This window comes from Acomys minous (assembly GCF_964271855.1).
Source record: "Acomys minous genome assembly, chromosome: 9".
Lineage (NCBI taxonomy): Eukaryota > Metazoa > Chordata > Mammalia > Rodentia > Muridae > Acomys > Acomys minous.
The window spans coordinates 56,622,146-56,628,084 of record NC_140490.1 but is presented as its reverse complement, the minus strand read 5'-3'; the positions used below and the strand labels follow the sequence as shown (position 1 = coordinate 56,628,084).

The window sequence follows — 5,939 nt, the reverse complement described above, 5'->3', positions numbered from 1 at the left end:
AACCTTGGTAGAAAAGGGCTTATTTTACCTTCCAGGCCATTATTGAGGGAAGCCAAAGCAGGAACTAAAGGCAGGAACCTGGAGGCAGGAACTGAAGCAGAGACCACAGAGGAACACTGAACTATACTCTATTGCTTGCTCAGTGTGCTTTCTTATATAACGCAGGACCACCGGCTCAGGGATGGCATTGCCCACAGTGGGCTGGGCCCTCCCCCATCACTAAACAAGAAAAAGCCCTATAGTCTTGCCTACAGGCCAGTCTGATGGAGGCAATTCCTCAACTGAGGGTCTCTCTTCCAAACTGACTCTAATTTGTGTCAAGTTGACAAAAACTAACCAGCACAGGATTTACCTTATCGGATAAGTTAGTCAGCATCCCGTCACTGGAACAAATACCTGAGGCAAATCAACTTATAAAGAGAAAAGGTTCTTCGGCTCACCGTTCTGAAAGTTTCTACCTAGAATCAGTTAACCTCGTTGTTTTGGAGAGGCAGTTCATCACGAAAGGTCTTCAGGCAGAGCAAAGCCACAACCTCATGGCTGGAAGTAGGAAGAGAGAGGAAGTAGAGGGATGAGGGGAGGGGCTTGGGTTCTCAGGAGGAAGCAGAGAGGTAACAGTAGAAGCAACAGCTTTACTCCATCTCCCTGGCACACTGACAGGGTCTGTGCCTCGTTGTGTGAACTGAACTGTACCTGGGAAAGCAAAGTGTTCACACTGGAGCTATGTGGGAGTATGTTCCTGGGCTCCATTTGATCCAGACGCAGGTAATGCTGGAAGTCTGGCACAGTTGTGGCCTAAGGGAGTAAGTCTATCGAGAACCTCTGAGCCAGGCTGGGAGACTCAGTTTACAGTTGAAAGGAGATGCTCACCCAGACACTGAACTTGGATTCTCAGGCACTGTTCCCTGCCAATCAGAGACCTGCCCTGCCCACTGTAGACTCAAGCGTTCTTTGTTTCCACCCGGAAGCTCCACTGACTCAATGAGGAACAATATAAATCACGCCATTGTGAATCAGTCTCTTTTTGCCACAGGAAGGTAGAGTGTTAAGGAAGAGATACTTTGCTTTGGAAACAAAACCCACAACCAACCCCCTAGGAAAATGATCTGGGCCAGGAGGATGACAAGGAGGGAGCCCTGTGGTTTGGAGGCCGGGTGTGGTCTAGAATGTTCCAGTTAAATGGTCCTTTGCGGCCAGAGGGACAGGTGAGGTCAGAGAGAGCCTTTCCTTAGTCTGCTCCTCCCTGGAAACGACTCTGTCCCTCTGCACTCCTTCTGTCTGGAAGCTTTGTTCCAGCCAGGGTTGCTTTTGAAACAGCATCTTCCAAAGTGGAAGATTTGGTTTCTATGTAGGACTCGTGGGCTTGCAGGCTATGAGGACTACAGAAGAGAGAGGGGAAGGAGGGAGGAGGTGAAAAAGGAGGGAGAGGAGGAAAAGGAGAGAGAGAAGGGCAAGGAGGAGGAGTGAGAAGAAGAGGAGGAACCCGGAGGAGGGGGAGGGGGGACAGAGAAGGCATTTCCAGCCTGAAGAGAGAAGCTGTGCAGCTTTATCACACTGACTGCTAAGCCCTGGGATCCAGTAACAGGGAAGGGGGGTGTCCTGGGGGGGGATAAGACAATGGCTCAGTTGTTGACGCCTTAGACACACCCTCCTTACAATCGTCATTTCTTCCTTTGAGCCAGAATCCGCTCTCAGGCGTACCATGCTGTCATTAACAGGAGCTCAGCACATCCTGAAAGACCAACTGGTCCAGGGTTTCCAAGGACCAGTTGCCCTTTTCAGCCCTCAGCAAGAATGGCTGTGTCTGTGTTTTAAATGCCTAGACTGTATCAACCTCACTGGCCATCTTTTTCTCCGCTGCCGAATAGCTCCTAAGAAGATGGTTTACATAGTCTGTGTCCTTGTTTGCTGTTCTGTCTCTCTTCCTCCAACCCATTGATTCCTGTGCTCAGAAATTAAAGAGTAAACACAGAGTGTCACCTTTTGTACTTGGGGCCAGTCAGCTGGACCCACAGCACCTGATGGGTCAAGTCAATTCCAGAGAACAAGGCTGGAAGTCACTTGAGCAGGGTTCGTTTTGCTCCTGCACCTCACAGGCTGAGTTCCAAGAGAGTGGTCATCTCCTGCTCATCTGCTCTCTAAGGCTAGGAAGGCTTCACGGATCAGTTAACTTTCAAACCTGGGACCAGCAGCGGAGGTGCTTATTTAACATATCAAAGCGGAAGCAGACGTGGATGCTAGGTTCCAGCCAGTATCTCTCAGTCCCTACCTGTTACAGGGTGTGGCTGGCACACCATACCCCACCCTCTACCCTGAATACTCCAGCCCAGACACTGGGCTGCCCTTCCTCCAGAGGCTCTTCCCTATATAATTCAGACATTTTAATTACGTGCCCCCTTGTACCTTTGAACTCTTGGCTGTAGCACCTGGTTCATTTCTTGCCCCCCACCCCTCACATGACTATGACCACTCTGACTCCCCACCACCACCACCAGATGGGCTGCCTCTGGCTATGCTCTCCCTTTTATATCTACAATGAACTATTTCCTCAATGGCACCTAGGAGCAGCCACGTCCTCATGTCCTTTCTTTTCTCTTCCTTTCTTCCTTCCTTCCTTCCTTCCTTCCTTCCTTCTGTTAGCACACTGCCCCCAGTCTGCCTAGCAACCCTATGATGTCATTACCTGCCTGCCACTAGGTGTGCCCCTGCCTAAGATTATAAAAAGGGTTCTCTCTCTCTCTCTCTCTCTCTCTCTCTCTCTCTCTCTCTCTCTCTCTCTCTCTCTCTCCCCCTGTCTGTCTTTCTCTTTCTCTCTGGGTTACCCTTCCTACTTCCATGGTCTCCTATGCTCAAATAATAAACTTCTCCAGATCATATCTGTTGCCTGGCATCTTCTTTTTTAACCATTACACCTTCCTTTCTTTTTTCTTTCTTCCATTCTTTCTTTCCTTTTGTTTTTCGTTCATTGCCCACTTGGGTTTGACGTCAGGTTTGAGTTGGGTCTGATCCCAAGGTCAGCTATGAGCCTCAGCTTCTTAACTGCAGCTGTACCTGCTAGGCACAGCAAACCTGAAAGGGCTTCTTCCTGTTGTAGAGGCTTGTGTCACCCACTTCCCTGATGCCACAAAGGAGTAAAAACTGAGGGGCAAACTTTGAGATTTGTTGTCAAGTCTCAAACTCAGACTCTCGGCTAATGGCCTAGCAAGTCTGGTTTGTTCTTTTGGTTTGGTTTGTCTTGTTTAAGTTAACACATTGGTAGGAACATGAGGATGGTGATTGTTCCCAGGATTCGTGTGGGGGTTTGTGAAACAGGATGTGAGCACTGACTGGTTCAGGCCACCCGCCAAAGCATCCCTGGCCTTACCAGGTTGGGAACCTCAGAGGAGAGGCTCTGTGGCCACAGCACTGAGCTCCCGCCCTGAGCTTCACATGGCATCCTACCAGGAAGAAAACGTTAATGGCCCTGGGGCTCATTATGACTGTAAAGCCAGGCAATTTGCCTAAGACCACATGATGAATGGGTACCCATGCAGACACTTGCACCTTATTTTTTGGTTCCAAGACCAGTGTTCTTTACTCTGGACTATGGTCCTCTTTCCCCATATGTCACAGTCCCTGGGGGAAGGACAAGTAGGAATTGAGAGGATACAGTCCAGGAGCAAAGGGAACACCTCACAGTGAAGAGAGAAACTTGGGTTTTTGTAGACTGTCTTGAAAGCATCAGGAGTTTGCAATATCAGCAATATACAAATCTAGCCAGGTATACCGAGGCCCGGTGATGGGATTGTCCTACTCCTAAAGGACATAGGCTTATGAGTTATGAAGGATCAAAAGGAGACAAGAGCGATGGCTCAGCAGTTAAGAGCATCTGCTGTTCTTGCAGGTGACCAGTGCCCAGATCAGATGGCTCCTAACTACAGCTCCAGGAGATCTGACACTCTCTTTTGACCTCCACAGGCACCTGCATGCATGTGCACAGACACATAAACATAAAATAAAAGAGTTGTTCTTGTAATGAAAAAAAAAGAAAAAAGAAAGAAAGGAAAAGATAGTGAACCACACTTGTCAGCTTTCTGTTGCTGTGACAAATATGTGAGATGATCAGCTTGAAAAGAGTTGGAAGGTTAGCTGGCCTCACAGTTCTAGAGGATGCAGTCCCTAGACAGTTGGCCCCATTGCTCTTGGACCTGTGTTGAAGTCACTTATGATGTCAGGGAACATTTTGTGATGCTACAATGGGGGTGAGGAGGAGGGAGGCAGAGAATAGAGAAAAAGACCCACAGCACACAGCCCTCCTACACAAGGGCCCACCTCCAAGGACCCAAGTCGTGACACCTGGACCCTCCACCATAAGTTTCCACTACCTCCCAATAGTGCCATTGGCTGGTAACCGAACCTTTAACACATGGGCTTCGAGGGGACAGTCCACATCCAAACTACAACCCAAGTTCCCAAAGTCCTGAACCAGCGTGTGATTCATTCCCACAGACAAGAGAAATAAAGAAACCATCTGAGGTAATGGGAGGGGCCAGGTATCTACGAATTGCTTCCAGAATGCCATAAATACCCAAATCTACAGACAGTCAAGACCTCGTATCTAATCGCAGAGTGTTTATACTGAACTTGCTCACATCCTTTTACCTACTTCAGATCATCTCCAGATTCCTCAAAATGCCCACTAGAAATGGCATTGCAATCATCTGCTGCCACACTATGTAGGAAACAATAACAAGAACCGGTCTGAGCCTGTTCCGTACCAATGCAACTTTCCCTTTCAAATGTTTCTGATCTGCAGTCAGATACAGAACCCATGGGTGCACAGGACCTGCTGTACTTGGAAAGAATGGGGCAGGGAACAGTTCCTCACGTCTCTTGGACTCCGTGGTTGAGGAAGAACAAAGGTGACTCTCTGTGCTGCCAATTCTAAGTCTTCTCCATCTTCCCTCCCTTCCTCCGTTGTTCCTTCTTTCCTTTCAGTGGCTCTGAACCAATCACGTATGCATTCCACAAGCACTGCCCCCTTCCGGTCAGGTTCCCAAGTGTTGGGAGCATAGGAGACCACAGGGGTTTCCACCCTTTCAGAAATTGTGTCTACTTGACTTACACACACACACACACACACACACACACACACACACACAATATGTTTGAGTGGCAGCTGTGGAAATATTTATTTCACAATCACTGCTGTTTCTATGCCAGGAATATCCCCACTTGGACAGACATTTCTCCATCAATACTTACAAGTCTCTCTTCCTCTAGGGAGACCAGGGCACAGCAATGTCAAAGATACAGAAGAGAATTCCCACCCGAGAGCAGGTCAGTGACAGAGTAGTAATGATTGCCACCAAGGCTCCAGACAACAAATGTGATAGGAAGACACCAAGGTCCTGCCACAACTTGACATCACATGTAAGAAAGCACAGAAGTATCTGGTGTGCCTGGAACCTACCTTCACATTGTTGCATCTCTAGCACAAAGCTGCCCTGTGAAGAGCTACAGGGCTGTATCCGCATGGGAAAATGGATGTTGTAACACTGGAAAGCTGTGATTTAAAATATGACACTGGAGCATTGCTACAACGTGGTCTGTTGCTTTGTATTTGTAAATTGCTTCCCTCCCTCTCCCGTCCCCCGAGATTCTTCCTGTTTTCTAATAGACTATCATGTACCCCGAGTATTGCTGTACAAGCCTTGCCTTGCTGTTTGACCAATAAGAGGCCTCCACCTGGGCAGGGCAGAAGGAAGGGATGGAGCAAAGGTTTGGGGGCTTTGGGGACAGAAGAATCTTGAGTAGGAGAGAGGAAGAAGGCACAGAGAGGCCATGGGACAGGGAGGAACCACATGGGCCAGGAGGAGGGACTCCGAAGTTCCGCACGGAAAGAAGTGGCCCGGATGAACAGCATAAGCATTATTTGGGATTATGGATGGGAAATAATA

At 48.5% G+C, this 5,939-nt stretch overlaps 1 long non-coding RNA gene across 1 annotated transcript; it reads left to right on the top strand.

Moving 5' to 3' along the window:
• Positions 1-4,306: 4,306 nt before the first annotated feature.
• LOC311604523 lies at positions 4,307-5,565 on the top strand. The gene is made up of 3 exons (XR_014781539.1): positions 4,307-4,515; positions 4,651-4,901; positions 5,263-5,565. It is a non-coding gene; the product is annotated as an uncharacterized lncRNA (long non-coding RNA).
• The last annotated feature ends 374 nt before the right edge of the window (positions 5,566-5,939 follow it).